The 20,697-nt window shown below is 41.4% G+C and overlaps 1 protein-coding gene across 6 annotated transcripts in view; it reads left to right on the top strand.

Moving 5' to 3' along the window:
- Window positions 1–2,831: 2,831 nt before the first annotated feature.
- Window positions 2,832–20,697, top strand: part of MPP7 (MAGUK p55 scaffold protein 7) — a 258,770-nt gene continuing 240,904 nt past the window's right edge. For 4 of the 6 annotated variants that reach the window (XM_054522122.1, XM_024254266.2, XM_054522123.1 and 1 more), the window contains exon 1: window positions 2,832–3,052. The gene's annotated coding sequence lies outside the window, so the exon portion shown is untranslated. The remainder of the gene's footprint in view (window positions 3,053–20,697) is intronic. The other 2 variants (XM_054522125.1, XM_054522119.1) reach the window with 1 other exon arrangement.

Genomic DNA, 20,697 nt, shown 5'->3' with positions numbered 1-20,697 from the left:
TTGCTGGAATAAAGGAGATGATAATATGAAACAAAAATCAGGTTGCTTCTCCTCATATTTTGCTCAGCTCCCAAGCATTCAGAATGTCGTTACTAATTAGACATTTTTTTCAACATTCTGGGACCATCCAGGCTAGGCAAGCTTGTGATGTGGGGAAAGTTGACTGGTTATACAATGGCTTTGCATTAGATCCCCTGCTCCCTCGCAGGCGCTGAATGCTCTTCTGTTGTTCTCTGGGTCTAGAACCCTGTCCCTTTTCTCTGGGATGGCTCCTACTGATTTTTCAGCTTATTCCTCATTTGCTGCAGGACAGTCTCCTTGGCCCTATAGTACTCTTGATTTCCCCATCACCTGTGCAGTAATAGTTTCTCTATAGATCCACCAGTCTTGTCTTATTCATTGTTATATCCACAGATCTAACCTATTTCTAGTAAACAGTAGGTTCTTCCTAGATCTATTCCTGATGATTGGCTTAATGAATGAATGCTCATTTTACTGGTGACTCTGAAAAAGAAAAAAAAAAAAAAAGATTTTACTCCACTATCAGCAACTCGATGTTGCCCGTCAGGAATCCTTGTAACAAAATACAAACTTATCATTGCCTACAAGGTCCTCGCCTCCTTCTCCAACCTGTCTAGTAGCACTCTCCTTACGCACCATGATACCCATGCTGGCTTTCTCTCTGTTCCTGCAATACATCACTTTTCTTCCTACTTCAAGGCCTTTGTTCTTGCTATTTTATCTGCCCTGGAGTTTTGCTAAGTTGGTGTTTTCTTATTTAGGTGGTGCCTCAAATCTTAGAGCATTTCTCTTAGATCATTTCTCCTTAAAGCATTTTTCTCCTTTCCCAAAATTAAGTGTGTCTCCCATCCCTCTGGTCACTGTTTTCTTCTTTGCCCTGATCCCGGTCTGCAAGTTTATCTTTTTATTGGATCGTTGTCCATCTTCTACTGATAAAAATAGCTGCAAGTCTGTCTTGTTCAAGGCTATACTCTGAGTGCTTAGTAGAAAGCCTCGTTCATTGCAGTATCTAGTATTTGATGATTAATATTGATTACATGTTTGATGAGTAAATGAATAAAAGAATAATCTTAGACATACATTATTTAATCCCAGTGAAGGAATGTTAGTGATGGAATTTCAGGTGTTATTGTAGAAGAAACTTTTGAAGGGTATTCCCTACAGTTTGTTCATACTAGGCTAAGTTCCTCTTCTTTTCCTTACACAGTGTAAAAATATTAGATCTCAAAACTATTTGCTCAAAGTACTTACTTTAGGACACGTATTTTTAGACTACAGTTTAGAATTACAGTTATTATTAGAAAGGTTTGGTAAAAACTCTTTTTGTTAGGCAATAAGGTTACTCTGTCCTCCAAAGAGCTTTACTTTATTCTCAGGAAATAAGAGAGAAAAAAAGAATTTCTTGTCTTCTTTGTATCAGGTGTTTTGCCCTTACTTCTCTTTAAGTTTATGTTTACCTTAACATTCCTTTCCTTCCTTAGGTTTGCTTTTTGTCTATCTCCATTTTTCACTATTACGTAATTCACAGAGTTGCTGGGGGGAAGTGCTTAATTTCAAATAGCCTGTTTTAGAACTTTGCGAGAATGACAAGAACAAACAGAATGTTAAGGCAGCTAGAGAGAGTTAAGTGAGAGTGGTCCCTAGGTGAGAAATGCTTCCTGCCTTCTAGGCTGACACCAGTTCTGGGGGATGTGTTCTGAGAGCTCATATTAACTGCAGGTCATTGATCCTTATCTCAATCCCCTTCCTCTCCCTTCAGCTTTCCATTCAAAGTCTCTATCACATCTTGAAGTGTTGTCACATTATTTTTTTTTCTGATAATTCCCTCTATTAGCTGAGCTTTCCAATTTATATTACCTGTTTTTTTTTTGTCTTCTGCTTTTTACAACCCCTTTTTCTAAAGCTTTATTGATTGTGTACTTTGGATTCTAATTCTTCCTATCAGAGTCTTCCTGTAATTCTGTTTGCAGTGTAGAGCTGTCCACATTATGTGTTGGTTACATGATAGTTAGGAAGGAGTATGGGGGCACCTCGGTCACATCTGTAAAGTTCTTTAAGAGAGCTGAAGGGCGCTGATACCAGTTCATGTTTTTTTGGGTAGCCCTCAGATATTGAGCATGTTTACTGTGTTTTCTTCTATTGTGAAAGAATCAGTTCTCTGGATTTCCTTAGTTTGTCTTTACCATTCTCCGCACCCTACTCATTTTTCTATTTAAGATTTTTTTTTCTAATTATGTAGTACATGTTCAATATGGAACACAAAAAGGTAATAAGAAAAAAAGTCACCTACTGTGTCGCCAAAGGTGAAAACACCTTATGTCTTTTTTCGTGCATAACAATATCCCTCTCAATCTTATGCAGCATTTTTAAACCTAGGAGACTTCTCTGAATCCAAAGGAAGTTAAAGATTACGTTATTCACCAAGTTCATACTGAAATTAGAGAACCGCAGGGGCTTAAGAAAACTCGCATCTGGCGAATGAACCTGCGTATCCGGGGTTCTCTTCAGGGAGGTTGCTCGTCCATGAAACACACCCCAGTCTGCAGCCACCTGGGAGTGGGGAACCAAGGGCGAGCGGACCCGGCGGGCAGGGGCGGAACTTGCGGGGACTGCGGGTAGGAGGAGGAGCTACAGAGCCGTCACCAATTGGAGCCCAGCTTTGTTTTCTCTTGCCGACCAATGAGGGAGTTCTGCTGGAGGGGCTGTCTTCAAGTCTGAGACGCCTACCGCCTTCGCAGCCTATCAGCAGTCCTCTCTTACCCGCGGGCGGTGCAGCCCCGCCCCGCCCCTCCAGCCGCGGTCCCGCCCCTCCGAGGGTGGGGGCCGTGTTGGTTACTAGCCGGGCTGGAGGCGGGGGCCGGGCTCCCACTGGGCTCGTGCGTTCTGCGCCCGCAGCGGCGGTGCCGAGCCCGCTGGCTCCCGATTGTCCTCTGCGACGGTGGCGGTCGCTGCCTCCTTGCCTCCGGGCCCGGGGCTGCAGGGGCCAGAGCGAGTGCGCCTCCTGCCCGCGGACCGCGGCTGCCCACAGCAGGTAATGGGGCGCCTCTGGGGAGCGCCTGTCGGAGCCCCGGGCTAGGCGCGGGCGGTGGGGTCGGCCCCCGAAGCTGCTCCCTGCGCCGGTGACCGGGCAGAGCGGGGCCGCGGTCCTCCGGAGCCTCCTGCCGGCCTCTAGGCGCCTCAGCCCGGGAGCCCGCGGCTGGCACCTTGCGGGGAGGTGGGGGCGGGGGCGGGGCCGGGGCAGGGGCGGGGCCGCCTCGGGCGGGACCCTGAGGACCCCTGGAGACCCCTGGTGATACGCGGGACTCCGGGCGGGGGCGGTTGCGGGGCCGACCAAGGGCGGGGAGGACCGGCAGGTGGAGGAAAAACTGCGGAGTTGAGTCAGAGTCCGGCTCCCCGGGGAAAAGAACCGACTGAAAGGGAGCGATAAGCTGACTGGCTTCTTTTTTTTTTCTTTCCTTAAGCCAGAAAGGCGTCTTCACTTGGGTCGTGTTAATTACATGTTTTCTGAGAACAGGCGTTTGGCCGTGTAATCTACACGATCGCATTATTTATTTACTTATTTGCTATTTAAAAAATTAAAAGCAGCCTTTAGCGTGAATCTATGGGGGCTTTTGCTTAAGTGACAGGTAGACTCACCCGAGTAACTCAGCTTTGTCTGGGCTGAAGTGGGGAGCGGTGAGGTAGGAATGAGGGGGAGGAGTGTTCGTGAGGAATGCCTGTGCAGGTTTGAAAGGATTGTGGGGGTGGGACCTTGTTTCTGTCACTGTGCCATGGGTGGGAGTAGAATTGTGATTTTTTTTCTGTTTCTAATTTTTTAAAAACAATATTCACATTAAAAAAAGAGGGGGCTCTCTAAAAACAGTCTCTGTACTCGAGGCTTTGGGGATGCACCTGCTAGTCAGGCAGTAATAGTTTGCAGGTAAATCCTGGGCTATTAATTACGTAATTTGATTTACTTATAAAGAAGTATCTTGGATTGTTGCTGCCTTTCCTTTGACTTGCTCAATATATTGCTTGTTTACAAGTGAATTGATGAAGGTCATTGAGTTTTAGCGGTAATGTCACAGCGATGGCCCTTGGAGAGTTTTCTATGCGCAGGTTCACTCTGGTTCTACAAAAACAGTATTTCCATTTAATTGTGAAGCTTATAGCACTCTATCAATGATATAGTATGCCATCTTCCTACTCTTCTGAGGCAGGCTGTGCATAGCATGTCCATTTTACAGGTCTGTCAACTGAAAGCCCTAGAAATGAAAGGAATCCTGCCCCACTTTACTCCTACTTTGTTTTATACCTATAATGGATTTAATCCAAAATCTGGGTAAGATTCCCGCCATCAAGCCAACTTCTGCATACCAATTCGATCCCGTATACACAGGTCAGAGGTGGAGATGGTTATTTTCAAGTAAGGAAATATTATCTCTGAGGTTTTCTTTCCATCCAGGTTGCTTAGCTAGTTTGAATTTCAGGTGAAAGGTAATTTTCCACACAGGCAAAACAAACAAAAGTTAGGAATGCTGTGTGAAAATCTCTATTTTAAATTTTGGGAAGCTTTCCAAATTAGAGAACCTTGTTTGTGTTTGCATCTCTAGCTCAGCATTGAATTTCGGTACCGTTTTTTGAATTGAATAGAAATAATTGATATGCAGAAGGAAAATACTAATGAAGTGTAATGCATTTTGATCATGACTTATGACTTTGTTTCGGGAAGTGTTTACTGTAAATTTATAGACGGATTGAAGAATAATTTCTTAATTAGAATAACTTGACCAAACGAGTTTGGGCATTAGTGTGGGACAGGCTGAAATGGGTAGTTGGGAGTAGCCGCTTGTATGATGTTAAGGCTTAGGGAATTCTAGAGAATTGTTAGGTTTTGTTAAATTTACTACTTATCAGGAACATGAAAATGTCTTATGGATTACTGAATGGAACTCTTTTTTTTTTCTTTGTGGTGGAGTCTCACTCTGTTGTCCAGGCTGGAGTGCAGTGGCTCACTGTGATCTTTGCCTCCCAGGTTTAAGCGATTCTCCTTCCTCAGCCTCCTGAGTAGCTGGGACTACAGGCGCATGCCACCACGCCCAGCTATTTTTTTTTTTTTTTTTAAATATTTTTGTAGAGATGGGGTTTCACTATGTTGGCCAGGCTGGTCTCGAACTCCTGACCTCAAGTGATCTGCCTGCCTTGGCCTCCCAAAGTGCTGGGATTACAGGCGTGAGCCACTGCACCCAGCCTGAATGTAACTGTTCTGATCATGAAGTTATCTCTTGTTTTGTGGCTAATACCTCTGTTTCACATGTACATTTTAACATATTCATGTAACATATAAGGCAACTCTTACACAAGGCTGTCACTCTAGCCCAGAATTTATTTACTTATTTATGTTTTAGTGGCTTTAACTTTTACTCTCCTGTCAAAATTTCTAGCACCCAAGCAAAAATTTCCATAAAGGAACTTTTATCATCTGTTGATTATACAGAAAAAGAATCATTTATTCTCATAAGCCTGGCCCTCTTGCAGTGTGGGACAGTGGAAAGATATTTTGGCTGTTTGTAAAGTATTTGCCTGTATTCTTACCTGAAGCTTTGACTCCTCCCCCTCCCCCAATGGTTTTCAGAGTTTCTGTGACTTTTTTCTTTAAATTAATTATGACACTACCTGACTTCCACTAGATGGTGCACTGGGGGCTGCTTATTGGAGATTTCAAACAGATTTTTGTTTTTCCTTGTTATAAACATTTCACTGACGAAGATACAAAGGTACTGCAGCTGTTTCTCTCCTAATTGCAATTCAGACAAAATTGTAATGAATGACTGAAGTCTTGAGTTTTGGCCAGGCACGGTGGCTCACGCCTGTAATCCCAGCACTTTGGGAGGTCAAGGCGGGCGGATCACCAGGTCAGGAGATTGAGACCATCCTGGCTAACACGGTGAAACCCTGTCTCTACTAAAAAATAGAAAAAATTAGCCGGGCATGGTGGCGGGCGCCTGTAATCCCAGCTACTCGGGAGGCTGAGGCAGGAGAATGGCCTGAACCCGAGAGGCGGAGCTTGCAGTAAGCCGAGATCGTGCCGTTGCACTCCAGACTGGGCCACAAAGCAAGACTCTGTCTCAAAAAAAAAAAAAAAAAAAAAAAGTCTTGAGTTTTGTTAAATGAGATACATTCGGAAGGAAAGGGTATTCCTTCATTTTGAATTTAAAGTGAAAGAAATTGTTAGTCAGGCTTGCTCTCTGAAGATACTGTGATTTTTACAAACTGAAGGTTCGTTGGCAACCCTGCAAGTCTATTGGTGCTATTTTTCCAATAGTGTATGTTCATTTTGTGTGTCTCTGTCATATTTTGTTAATTCTCACAATATTGCAAACTTTTCATTGTTATTCTGTCTGTTATGGTGATCTCTGGTCAGTGATCTTTGATGTTACGATTCTAATTGTTTTGGGGCTCCATGAACCGCACCTATATAATATGGTGAACTTAATTGATAAACGTTGCATATGTTCTGATATCTCCACCAACTGGCCATTCCCCATCTCTCTTCCTCTTCCCAGGCCTCCCTATTCCCTGAGACCCAACAATATTGAAATTAGGCCAATTAATAGCTCTACATTGGCATCCAAGTATTCAAGTGAATGGAGAGTTGTGTGTCTCCCACTTTAAATCAAAAAGCTACAAATGAGTGAGCTTAGTGAGGAGGTCATGACAAAAGCTGAAACAGGCCAAAAGCTAGGCCTCTTGCACCAAACAAGTGAGCTCTGAATGCAAAGGAAAGGTTCTTGAAAGAAACTAAATGTGCTACTCCGCTGAACATCCAAATGATAAGAAAGTGAAACAGCCTTATTGCTAATATAGAGAAGGTTTTAGTGGTCTGGATAGAAGATCAAACTAGCCACAACATTCCCTTAAGCCAGCAGAGCAAAACCCTAACTCTCTTCAATTCGATGAAGGCTGAGAGAGGTAAGGAAGCTGCAGAAGAAAAGTTGGAATCTAGAAGAGGTTGGTTCATGAGGTTTAAGGAAAGAAGCTCCTTCCCTAACATAAAAGTGCAAGGTGAAGCAGCAAATGCTGATATAGAAGCTGTAGCAAGTTATCCAGAATATCTAGCTAAGATCATTGATGAAGGTGGCTACACTGAACAACAGATTTTCAGTGTAGATGAAACAGCCTTATATTGGAAGAAGATGCCGTCTTGGACTTTCTTAGCTAGAAAGAAGTCAATGCTTTGCCTCAAAGGCCAGGCTGACTCTTTTGTTTGGAGCTAGTGCAGCTGGTGACTTTAAGTTGAAGCCAGTGCTCATCTACCATTCCAAAAATTGTTAAGCATTATGCAAAATCTACTCTGCCTGTGCTCTATAAATGGAGCGACAAAGCCTGGATGATAGTACATCTGTTTACGGCATGGTTTACTGAATCTGTTAAGCTCACTGTCGAGACCCACTGCTCAGAAGAAAAGGTACCATTGAACAGTGCTGTTCATTGACAATGCACCTGGTCACCCAAGAGCTCTGATGGAGATGTACAAGGAAATTAATGTTTTCATACCTGCTAACACAACATCCGCTCTGTACCATGGATCTAGGAGTCATTTCAACTTTCAAGAGTTATTATTTAAGAAGCACATCTTGTAAAGTTATAGCTGCCATAGATAGTGATTGTTCTGATGGATCTTGGCTAAGTAAATTGAAAACCTGGAAAGGATTCACAATTCTAGATGCCATTAAGGGCATTTGTGATTCAAAGGAGGAGGTCAAAATATCAACATTAACAGGAGTTTAGAAGAAGTTGATTCCAGCTCTCATGGATGACTTTGAGGGGTTTAAGACTTCAGTGGAAGAAGTACCTGCAGATGTGGTGGAAATAGTAAGAGAACTAGAATTAGAAGTAGACCCTGAAAATGTGACTGAATTGCTGCAATCTTATTATCAAACTTGAATGGATGAAGAGTTGCTTCTTCTGAATGAGCAAAGAAAGTGGCTTCTTGAGAGGGAGTCTATTCTTGGTGAAGATGCTGTGAGCATTGTTGAAATGACAATGAAGGATTTAGAATATTCTGTAAACTTAGTTAATTAAGCAGTGGCAGGGTGTGATAGGATTGACTTCAATTGTGAGTGAGGTTCTACTGTGGGTGAAATGCTACCAAAAGAGAGACCTTTTTTGAAAGGCAGAGTCAGTTGATGTGGCAAACTTCTTTTTTTTTTTTTTTTTTTTTTTTTTTTTTTTTGAGACGGAGTCTTGCTCTGTTGCCCAGGCTGGAGTGCGATGGCGCGATCTTGGCTCACTGCAACCTCCGCCTCCCAGGTTTAAGAGATTCTCCTGTCTCAGCCTCCTGAGTAGCTGGGATTACAGGTGCACACCGCCACGGCTGGCTAATTTTTTATATTTTAGTAGAGATGGGGTTTCACTGTGTTGACCAGGCTGGTCTTGAACTCCTGAGCTCACGCGATCCACCCGCCTCGGCCTCCCAAAGTGTTAGGATTACAGGCGTGAGCCACAGCGCCCGGCCTCATTGTTTTCTTATTTTAAGAAATTGCCACAGCCATCCATCTTTCAGCAGCCAGCACCTTGTTCAGTCAGCAGCCATCAACATCAAGGCAAAACCCTCCACCAGCAAAAAGATTATGACTCCCTGAAGGCTCGGATGATCACTAGCATTTAAAAAAAAAAATAAAGCATTTTAAAATTAAGACCTAATGCTATTGCCAGCATAATAGACTATAGTATACTGTAAATATAACTTCTACATGCACTTGGAAAGCAGAAAAATTTCTGTTACCTTATTGCAGTGTTAGTTTTACTAAGGTGGTCTGGAATGGAACATGTGATATCTTCAAGGTATGCCTACAATTTCAGAAATAACCTCTCCTATTGAACCCTCTGATTCTCCCTGTGTTCAGAAACCCAGACCAAAGTGTAGATTTATTGGTCTTTATTTATGAGTAGTTGAATTTTTTTTAATGTCTTGTGTTTTGTTTAAATTTTATGTAAACTGCGACTTAGCTCTTTGAGCATAGTCTTATGCTTTGCTTTCTTAGATTACGGAGTCTTTAAAAGAACAGGTAAAGTGCATATGTGTGGAAAGATTATTTGCTACCTACTATGAACAGATACTTAAGTAAAAAAAAACAAAAACAAAAAAACCCAAGATGTTTTTTCCAGGCATATAAACGTTTTTTTCTTGAAGAAGCATTTAGTCTTTCTATTTACTAGAACATTATCAGCTTGCTTTACTTATGAAAGAGAGGAGACCATTCTTTTCTCTGTGAAGTTAGGAGCTATTTGTCAGGCTTGTTTATTACTGATTGGGTTGCTTGTTACTGATTGTTAGAGAAGGGAGATGAAAATACATAGCAGTTGCAATATCCATTTTGGGTATAGAACTGGCAGTGTTAGTGGAGATTGAAGACTAGCTGGTACGACTGCATTTTGCAAGATGTTTTGAAGACAACTTTGGACTTTGAAAATGCAGGATAGGAATCTAAGTGAGAAAGTCTTTTAGTGGTTGGGGTGTGTGTGTGTGTTCATTTCAGTTGCACTGAATTGTGGGTGGCGAGGAGAGCAATGGTAATTTGTTTCTTACCAGAACACTGCTAGTTCTTAGGGGATTTGGTGGAGATTTGGGAGAGAGAAAATAAATAGGATTCAGCCCTTCTAGGAAGGTCGTTCTTGGCAGTGCCTTCAGCCCTTAGGAGAGTGTGGGCATGGAAAAGGTGGGTGGTTGTAAGTAGCCAGGCAGATTAAAAGGCTGCTTCCTAGAGTTCTCTTTACCTTTGATGACCTTAATAAGGTCATTAAGCATTTTAAGACAGGTTTATAGCTCTCCTGTGGTCCAAGCTTGGACTAAGTACTCCTTAATCTTCAATTTCATGTTTTAAATTTTTGGAATAAGTAGAAACCTGAAATTTATAAAATTAATGACTTAAGTATGCAAGTGAATAACTTCATAGAGTTATTTGGCTTATGGTAGATTTCAGATTATGGTAGGTGCTTGAATATACTTATTTCTCATACTCTTTCTTCCATCCCTTTAACAACAAAAAAAGGCCTTATTAGAAATAGGCAAACTTGAATACACATAGAGCTGTACTGCTCAAATTGAGTACTTGAGTTAGGGAGAAAAGACTCCCGGTCTAGATATAGCTTTGAAAAGACAGGGATCAGGTAGGATGCCGTACACGGCAGGTGTATGCAGGGACAGGGATAACGTTAACCCCTTTTGCTGTGAATATTGTCAGAGGGTCTGATGTGTAATTAGACATCCCTTAGCTTCACTCCTGATAAAAACACAGTCTTGGACAGTTTCTCTGTATGTGCACTTAACGCAGTTTGAATCTTGTTAATCAAATATTTCTCGGGGTTGTAACTTCTATTTTGGCATTGGGAAGACTGTTGAAGTCATGTTGTAAAAATTTGGAGTTGAGCCTGGGATCAAAATTTGGAGTTATGACCCAAGATTTATCAAGCTTCTGCTGATATTCAAAATATTGTTTTTTTCTCTTCCTATTATGGCTTCTGATTACTTCTGAAGAGTGAGTTCAGACCTCTGTGCTCTAACGCTCATCAGAGTATCCTTTTTGTACATAGTATAATCAGGATAGAGATTAGGCATTTTGTCAAGTTTGGGAGAAAGAAGTTGAGCAGTGAGGAAATGAACTAACACTATTTTGATTTCTTCGTAGTCATTTTAAATAGGATACAAATTTTATATTTTAGAAGTTTCAAAATGGTAGTAATTTCACCTTTCACATTATGCTTAGTATGAAAAATTTCTACCAGTGGTTCTCAAACTTTAGCATACCTTGGGATCACATGAGGGCTTGTCAAACCTTAGGCAGCTGCCTTTTAGCCCCAGAATTTCTGATCAGTGGGTCTGGGAGGGGGGATCTTGGCGATTTGCATTTCTAATAAGTTCTAAGGCCATGTGCTACAGCCACTGCAGGGGCCAGCCACTCTAGGGGGAGATGTAAGTAGTAATTAACACTTTGAAAGAGCTGGGTTTGAATCCCTGCTCTGCTGCTTTCTAGTACTTTGACTTTAGGCAAGTTTCTTAACCTCTGTTGTTCCATCTCTAAAGTGGAAATAGTATAGTATTTTGTTGTGAATGTAAGTGAGCTCCAATGTGTAGAAGCTCAGGGAACAGGGCCTTGCAGATTGCAAGCATACAATAAATGTTTTCTTTTATCCACAAAAAACAGTACATATATAAAATAAATAGGATCCTGCATCTTATGCAATTGAAGCAAAGACAGAAAATTTAATACTTAACCTCATTTCCTGGCACTGTGCTGGGGAAAAAATATGAGTGCTCAATTACTTTTTAAGGAGTGAAGGAAAAGTTTGTGGATCCTAGTAATTTTCCAGAAACAATTTTTAGAGACATAGCACATTCATATTGATGCTGCCTCCTCCCTCTTCCCCTTCAAAAAGTTTTCATTCTTTAATCACCGTATGTTGGACTCTCACAATAATCCTTATAGTTTACATTTTATACAACAGGTATTTTAAAGGTTGCTTCTGGGAGCTGAATGACAGGAAGTACCTGAAAGTCATCTTTAGAACACACTGTCACCTGTACTATGACAACTTTGTATTTGATGACCTTGAACGCAGTTCTTTTTGAGACAGAGTCTTGCTCTGTCCCCCAGGCTGGAGTGCAGTGGCGAGATCTCAGCTCATGGCAAACTCCACCTCGCGGCTTCATGCCATTCTCCTGCCTCAGCCTCCAGAGTAGCTGGGACTACAGGCGCCCGGCTAATTTTTTTGTATTTTTAGTAGAGACAGGGTTTCACTGTGTTAGCCAGGATTGTCTCGATCTCCTGATCTCATGATCCGCCCGCCTCAGCCTCCCAAAATGCTGGGATTACAGGTGTGGGCCACCGTGCCTAGCCCTTGAATGCAGTTCTTGGGGATCTCTTCTCTCGGCTTGCTGAGTGCCTGGTTCATTTTCTTTCTGCAGACCTGCGGGATCTCACCTCTGGCGATCCTTTCATTAGTGAAACCCTCTTTCCATTACTCTCTGTCACTATCACTGTCTTACTTGTTAGCTGTTAACACTCTCTTATCATTATCTTATTTGTTTACTTTTTATTGTTTCCTTCACTAGGACATAAACCCTATGAGGGTAAGGGCTTGATCTTTTGCTACTGGGTCGCTAGGATGGGATGCAGTTCCTGGTATGTAGAGACTGAATACCTGCTGGTTGGGTGAAGGGACTTATGATGCGGAGCTGCCCGCTCTGCTCCCTCCCCAGCTCAGGGGCTCAGACTGGAGTTAGCGCTCACTTCATGGCACACTGTCATGATTGGTCCGTGTAGAGTCTCCCACCTTATTTTATTGTATCTTTCTCCTTCATCACCTATCCCCATTCATGTTCTTCCTTGCCCCCAGGGGACCCTCTCTCTGGCATATGCATAATTCCCTTAAGTACCACCAGATTGTTATCTCGTTGACACTTTCACCAGCTGTTGCTCTCTGCATTCTTGCTGGCATGTGGCATTTTCTGACCTTGTAATTCTTTCCAATCTGATGCAACAGATGGAGCAATCCAGCACAAAGTGATATGTTATTGTTCTTGTTTGCAGCTATCTGATTACTAATGCAGTGGAGTATCCTATCGTATACTGTGTGCGTTTTTCCTTGGTTGAGTTCGCCATTTATATATCCTTTGCCTCTTTTTCTGTTAGCTTTTCATATCTTGTTTCCATTTTTCTGCCCTAATTTATAGCAGTTTTCTTCTTTTTTCAGTGTCTCGTTGGATTTTAAATGGTATATGCATCTTTTCTGTTTTTCACCTGTCAGATTTTTTCTTTGAAATCTTTCATTAAACGGAATCTTTAATTTTGTTATGATCCAACCATTTTTTTTTTTTTCTTAACCTTCTGGGTCTTGTGTAGGAAATATTTCTCCATTCCTAGTTAACAAAGTTATGTTTCTATATTTTCTTCTATGGCAAACCAATTTTCCCAAATCTCATTTACTAAATAACCTAGTGGTTTGTGATGCTACCTGTATCATATGTCAAGATCCACACCCTCGTATATATGCACACAGAGACACAGACACACACATACTCTTTCTCTCACCTTTTTAGGCTCCCTGCTCTGTTCTGATCAGTTTGTCTGTTTCTGTTCTAATTTCACAGAGGATTTTGCTTTTATTTTTATTGCTACAACTTGTTTGTATATTTTGATATCTAGAAGAATGAGTCCCTCCTGTGTTATTTTAAAAACATATTTAAACTGGTAGTTTTCAACCATGGCTTTATATTAGAATTTGCTAGGTAGCTTTAAAAAAAATATATCCCATTGACCATAGATGAACTGAATTATAATCTCTAGAGAGTGGAGTCCAGCAATTGTATTTTTTAAAATCCCGTCCGGTGACACTGATCTATATCCCGAGTGGAAACCACTTATCAGTGGTATTAATGTTTTATTCATTGGAGGTCAAATTTTTTTTTTTCGTAATGATCTCGTCTTCTTTGTTACAGTAATTCCTAGTTCAGCTTTTGTTTCTACTGTGAATGCCACTTTTTCTTCTGTTGTATTTTCTATTGTTTATTTCCCCTGGTTTAGGGGAATCCTACATATATCGACAACTGTGCATCACTTAACAGGGATATGTTCTGAGAAATGTGTCATTAGGTGATTTCGTCATTGTGTGAACATCGCAGACTGCACTTACACAAATGTAGATAACATAGCCTACTACACACCTAGGTTATATGGTATAGCCCGTTGCTCCTAGGCTACAAACCTGTGCAGCAGGTTACTGTCCTGAATACCGTAGGCAACTGGAACATAATGGTATTTGTATATCTAAACATCTGTAAACATAGAAAAAGTACAGTAAAAATATGGTAAAAAAGATTAAACATGGTCCACCTGCATAGGACACGTTACATGTGTCTGAACTGGAAGTTGCTCTGGGTGAGTCAGTGAGTGGGTGGTAAGTGAATGAGAAGGCCTAGGGCATGACTGTACACTCACTACTGTAGACGTTATAAGCACTGTGTCTAGGCTACACCATGTTCATTTAAAAAGTATTTTTTCTTCAATAATAAACAAAGCTTAGCTTAACTTTTTTGCCTGATAAACTTATAAATGGTTTTTAACTTTTGACTGTTTCGTAATAACACAGCTTCAAACACAAGCATATTCTATAGTGGTACAACTATATTTTCTTTTATTAAAAAAATTTTTTTAAAATATAAAACTAAGACACAAACACACACTTTAGCCTAAGCCTACACAGGGTCAGGATCATCAGTATTACTGTCTTTATTTATTTAATTTTTTTTTGAGACAGTGTCTCTGTCTCTGTCGCCCAGGCTGGAGTGCAGTGGTGCGATCTTTGGCTCACTGCAACTTCTGCCCCACTGGGTTCAAGGGATTCTCGTGCCTCAGACTCCCAGGCAGCTGGGATTACAGGCATGTGCTACCACACCTGGCTAATTTTTGTATTTTTAGTGTAGATGGCGTTTGCCATGTTGTCGAGGCAGGTCTTGATCTCCTGGCCTCAAGTGGTCCACCCGCCTCAGCCTCCCAAAGTGCTGGGATTGCAGGCGTGAGCCACCGTGCCCTGCCAGTATCAGTCTTAATCCCTAGTTAATGTTTCTAGCTGTCATCCTATCCAAAGGAGCTACTTTTCCTGGTCTTGCCAGAGTCAGTGGTTATAGCAGTTGCTGTATTTTGCATTACCTGGGAGTCCATTTTTCTTTACATTATTGCATGTTTGGCATTTGCTAGTACATGTTAGTAGATGTTCACTAAATTTATGTATGTAGCTGTTCATGAGAATATTCTAATATCCTGAAAAATTAGGAACAGCCTAAACTGTGCAGCAGTAGGCATCTATTCTTCTTCTCCATGGAAATTGTTAATATATGGTGGCAAAAGTTTACAAAATCATGTCATCAGGATAATCCTAATTTTGTAACAAGAGAATAAGTTACTTTTCATGTACAACTCTAAATTGTCCATGTACTATTAATTCATATCTGTATGAGTGTGAATGTTCAAATAAAAACAGTTCAATTAATATCAGTAATGGGCATTAAGATTCTAGGTGAGTTACTTCTTTCATGTGTTAGTCTGTTTTCCTAAAATCCTTTTTTTTAATAAGAAAACTGATTGGGGCCGAGTGTGGTGGCTCATGCCTGTAATCCCAGCACTTTGGGAGGCTGAGGTGGGTGGATCACCTGAGGTCAGGCGTTCGAGACCAGCCTGACCAATGTGATGAAACCCCATCTGTACTAAAAATACAAAAGTTAGCCGGTTGTGGTGGCATGCGCCTGTAATCCCAGCTACTCGGGAGGCCAAGACAGGAGAATCGCTTGAACCTGGGAGGCAGAGGTTTCAGTGAGTCGAGATTGTGCCATTGCACTCCAGCCTGCACAACAAAAGCGAAACTCTGTCTCAACAAAACAAAACAAAACAAAACAAAACAAAATAAAAACTGATTAAAAATGACTTTATAATAAGCTGGGATGGGGAGGTGGGGCAGTTGCAGATGAAGTAAGACTGGCCATAAATTGAAGGTAGGTAAGAAGTTCAAGAAGGTTCCTTGTAGTATTATACTCTTTCCTCCAGTTTAGTATATGCTAGAAATACTCCCTATGTTAAAAAAAAAAAAAAAAAAAAGGAAAGTAAAAAGACTAATTCGTGAGTGGGGCCACTTAGTAAAGGATATAGGGCATCAATACAAGGCAGACTTTTATTTTGTTATTGCTCCAAGAGAAACTAATAGAAGATCTTTATGTACCGTGTGTATCAATAGTAGTATAATAGCATTAGAAATCAATGGTTTGGCTGGGCTCAGTGGCGCATGCCTATAATCCCAACACCTTGGGAGGTCGAGGCAGATGGATGGCCTGAGCTCAGAAGTTTGAGACCAACCTGGGCAACATAGTGAAACCCCATCTCTACAAAAAATACAAAAATTAGCTGGGCATGGTGACACACGCCTGTGGTCCCAGCTACTTGAGTGGCTAAGATGGGAGCATTGCTTGAGCCAGGGAGGCGGAGGCTGCAGTGAGCCGAGATTGTGCCACTGTACTCCAGCCTGGGTGACAGCATGAGACTCTGTCTCAAAGAGGAAAAAAAAAAATCAACGTTTTGGCCTTTGTGGGAAGAAGTAAATCATTATGTCATGTGGTTTACTGTAGTGACTTCTCTGCTCTTGCCCCTGCCCCTAAAACCTTTTCTCCATTTCACCACCCAAAGCCCAGAGTGGGTTCGGGTGGATCCTGTCACTCATTTGCTCAGAACCTTGCCGTTTCACTCAGATTCAAGGGCAAAGTCTCCATAGTGGCTCACTCACCTTAGACACTGTATTCGTGAGCTCTTGGCCACACATCTCTTAAACACGCAAAAAAATATTGGAGAGCTGAGACTGCACTTCTGGCCCCAGTTCTTAAGATTTAAGTGACTTTTGTGGTAAGTCTGGTCCTGAAGAGTTTACCAGTCTGTTAAAAAGGCAGAGATTTCTGTTGGTTGGGATGGCTGTGTTGATATTTCTTGAGTTAACCAGAGGAGGAAGCGCACGGGAAACAGTTCGTCTCAGCTTCCTTAATCCACTAGTCTGCTAGTCTGGACTGATATGGTTAGCTTTTTTTTTTTTTTTTTTTTTGAGATGGAGTCTGGCTCTGTTGCTCAGGCTACAGTGGCATGGTCTTGGCTCACTGCAACCTCCGCCTCCTGGGTTCAAGCGAGTCTCCTGCCTCAGCCTTCTGAGTAGCTGAGACTACAAGTGTGTGTCACCACACCTGGCTAATTTTTTGTATTTTCAGTAGAGACGAGGTTTCACCATGTTGGCCAGGCTGGTCTCGAACTCCTGACCTCATGATCCTCCCACCTCGGCCTCCCAAAGTGCTGGGATTACAGGTGTGAGCCACCATGCCTGGCCTGGTTAGCTATTTTTGAGACCAAAATCTCAAGAAAGAGGTACATGCTGTGCTAAGAAGGAAAAAGTGCTGCTGACTTCCCCCACCCGAGGTCTTCTAACCTCACACCCGAGCCTAATACAAAATATTCTGCTCATAAGGCCCTTTCTCAGGATGGCTGTGGCTGGTGGTTCTTGGTGCTCTAGGCCTGACATTGGGCTCTGCTGAGCTTCCAACTTTTAGCGTTTGTTCAAACGGGAACTCAAAGAATAAGGTAATTCCTGAAGGCTCACTTGAACAAGCACAGCCTTGACCTCAGCTCCATATCCTTGGAGCTGCAGTTTTCAGACTTGTTTCAGTACCGCTTCACGCTTTTAACAATTATTAAGGACCTCAAAGACCTTTTCTTTACATGAGTTATATCTATCAATGTTTACCATATTAGAAATATAAGTGGGAAATTTTAGAGTATTTATGAATTCAATAAAACATAATAATCTGGCTGGGTGTGGTGGCTCATACCTGCAATCCCAGCACTTTGGGAGGCTGAGGCGGGACGATCACTTGAGGCCAGGAGTTTGAGACAAGCCTGGGCAACATAGTGAGACTTTGTCTCTACAAAAAATTTAAAAAATTAACAGGATATGGTAGTGTGCACTTGTGGTCCTAGCTACTTGGGAGGCTGAGGCAGGAGGATTGCTTGAGCCCAAGAGATTAAGGCTGCAGTGTACCATGATCACACCACTGCACTCCAGCCTGAGTGACAGAGCGAAACCCTGTCTCATAAAAACCAAAAATCAAAACATAATAACCCTTTTGTATATGAACACAAATAACACTTCTGTATGAAAAATACCTTTACAAAGAGAGTTTAGGGAAAGAGTGGTGGTGTTTTACATTTTTGTAGTTCTCTATAATGTCTGGTTTTGTAGAAGCAACTAGATTCTCATAACTGCTTCTGCATTCAATCTGTTGTGATTTGTTGTTTGGTTGGAATATGTGAAGAAAATCCAACCCCAGGCACATCTGCAGTTGGAAATGGAGGTGTGTTTTAATAGTCTTTTCAGATAATTGTGGATATTCCCTTTGATGCTACACCAAACTCTGCAAGTGGCCATTTCTTAAAGCTTATTCGCGGTGTGGAATCTGAAACCATATCAATAAACTTTTCTTACTTTGTTGCATTTAAATCCATTGACCTCTCTTTCATTTTGGATCTTTCTTACTCATGTATCATTTGGGAAATATTGATTCATGGAATTAAATGTTAGCACATTTTATAATACCATTAGAAAAAAATTACATTTGTTGAAATCAGCGGTCGTCTCTTGAAAAATCTTCTTCCCCTCCAGCTTTATTGAGATGTAATTGGTATACAAAAACCTGCATATAATCAATGTATAGAATTTGTTGAGTTTGGACAAATGTATACACTCCTGTATTTGGCATTATAAAATGTGCTAACATTTAATTCCATGAGCCAATATTTTCCAAATCATGCATGAATAAGAACAATCCAAAATGAAAGAAAGACCAATGGATTTAAATACAACAAAGTGAGAAACGTTCACTTATATGGCTCCATATTCCACATTGCAAATAAACTTTAATGTATAGTACATTTACCATCTCCACAATCCAGATGATAAACGTGTCCATCACCTCCAAAGTTTCCTTGTGTCCTTGTGTTTTATTTTTATTTTGTGTGTGTTAAAAACACTTGAGATCTACCCTCTACAAATTTTTAAGGACACAATACCGTCTTATTAACTGTCTGCATATTGAGAAAGCTGTCACACTCTTGGTGGCAGATACAATTTTTCTAAGTACCTAATTTTTGTTTGAAGGCTTGACTTTTATCATTGGCAACAAATAGGTCAGTTTTTTTTTTTTTTTTTTTTGAAGCAACAGGCTAATTTTGCATTTGAGAAAGTGTGTGCCAAATACCCAACTTTAAATACTAATACTTTCAGTTTTTATTTCATGTAAAAATGATATTCTATAAACAAAAAAAGCTGCTAGTTCAGCTTGCTGATCAAACGGTTGGCATACATTCTTTTCCTTCAGACAACCTCCATACTTCACTATGCCGCACAGCTCCTTCATGTGAACTCTCCTATTTCAGCACAAAGAATATTAAAAAGGTCAAAAGGGCACATACTCAGGGGTTGAGATTTCATGCAATTGCTAATGTTCACTGTTTCATCAAGGATATTTTTATATGAAACCGTACTTTTTTTTTCCCACTGTGAGTTCACAGTGGTCATGAGGACCTATACTGGTGGTGCCACTGTCTTGATTTGTGCTAAGGGGCCAGCAATTTTATACACCCTTGCTTTGATCATCAGTGCTTCCTGTCAGCCTATGAAAGTTGTGAATGACCTGTTTGCATTATTATAATTATAGTTTTGATGTCATGGACGTCCTGAAAGGTGCCTGAGGACCCCCAGGGTGTCTTGGAGCACTTTGAGAACTGCTGGTGCCAGTTCAGTTGAAAGTGGACTCCTCACAGTGATCTGTCTCCTCTGAGGTTGCTCAACTGCATCCAGCTTCTTCTTTGCTTATTACTCCTAAAGCTGTCGTTTTAGAAGCAGGGACCAGTTACTTCTTGGCTCAGCTGTGCTGTAGTTTTCCAAGTGAAAGGAAGTTTAGAAACGCTAGGAAAGAAATTTTTTTTTGTTTGTTTTTTTGAGATGCAGTCTCGCTCTGTTGCCCAGGCTGGAGTACAGTGGCGTGATCTCGGCTCACTGCAAGCTCTGCCTCCCGGGTTCACGCCATTCTCCTGCCTCAGCCTCCTGAGTAGCTGGGACCACAGGCGACCACCACCACGCCTGGCTAATTTTTTTCTGTATTTTTAGTAGAGATGAGGTTTCACTGTGTTAGCCAAAATGGTCTCGATCTCCTGACCTTATGATCCGCCCACCTCGGCCTCCCAAAGTGCTGGGATTACAGGCGTCAGCCACCATGCCGGGCGAAAGAAAATATTTTTGAGATAGGCAACTCCTGACCTGTACAAAGTTGTACATTTTGTTGTCTTACACAATAAATAAGCACATCCATAAACATGCTTATACTTGATAGACTTTCCTCATCTTTTAAGATGAAGATAATCACAAAGAGAACATGAAGAAATGTTATGTTCATTTATCAAAAAGTAGTTGTTTGGTTATCATAATTAAATAAAAAACCAGGCTACCACCTGTTGTAACGCTTTTTGTTTAATGAATGGTTTAACGTGTTCTTTTGTTTTTTTAATGCCTGTAAATAGTAATCAGATCTTGATTTGATTCAGTTTCTATTTTTTTGGCAAAACTACTTCGTAGGTGGTGGCCTGTACTTCTCACTCCAGTCAGGTAATATTGGTTGTCTCACTTGTTGTAGTGTTCATGACCATTGATAACCATTGCCTAGATCCATTATCTTATCAGGGGTTTGCAAAATGGTGATATTTTTATTGTTTTCCTGTTTTAGTTATTAGAATATTTTTATGAAGAGAAACTTCCCCTCATCAACTCTTTGAGATCTAGTTAGTACAGAAAAGGTAGGTTGGCTGGGCACAGTGGCTCACACCTGTAATCCTAGCAATTTGGGAGGCTGAGGTGGGCGGATCATCTGAGGTCGGGAGTTCCAGACCAGGCTGACCAACGCAGAGAAACCCCGTCTCTACTAAAAATACAAAATTAGCTGGGTGTGGTGGCGTGTTGCCTGTAATCCCAGTTACTCGGGAGGCTGAGGCAGGAGAATCACTTTAACCCAGGAGGTGGAGGTTGCAGTGAGCCAAGATTGCGCTATTGCACTCCAGC

Source organism: Pongo abelii, chromosome 8 (assembly GCF_028885655.2).
Source record: "Pongo abelii isolate AG06213 chromosome 8, NHGRI_mPonAbe1-v2.0_pri, whole genome shotgun sequence".
NCBI classification, from domain to species: Eukaryota; Metazoa; Chordata; class Mammalia; order Primates; family Hominidae; genus Pongo; species Pongo abelii.
The sequence above is the reverse complement of the archived record's forward strand: the minus strand, read 5'-3'. Positions and strand labels throughout refer to the sequence as shown.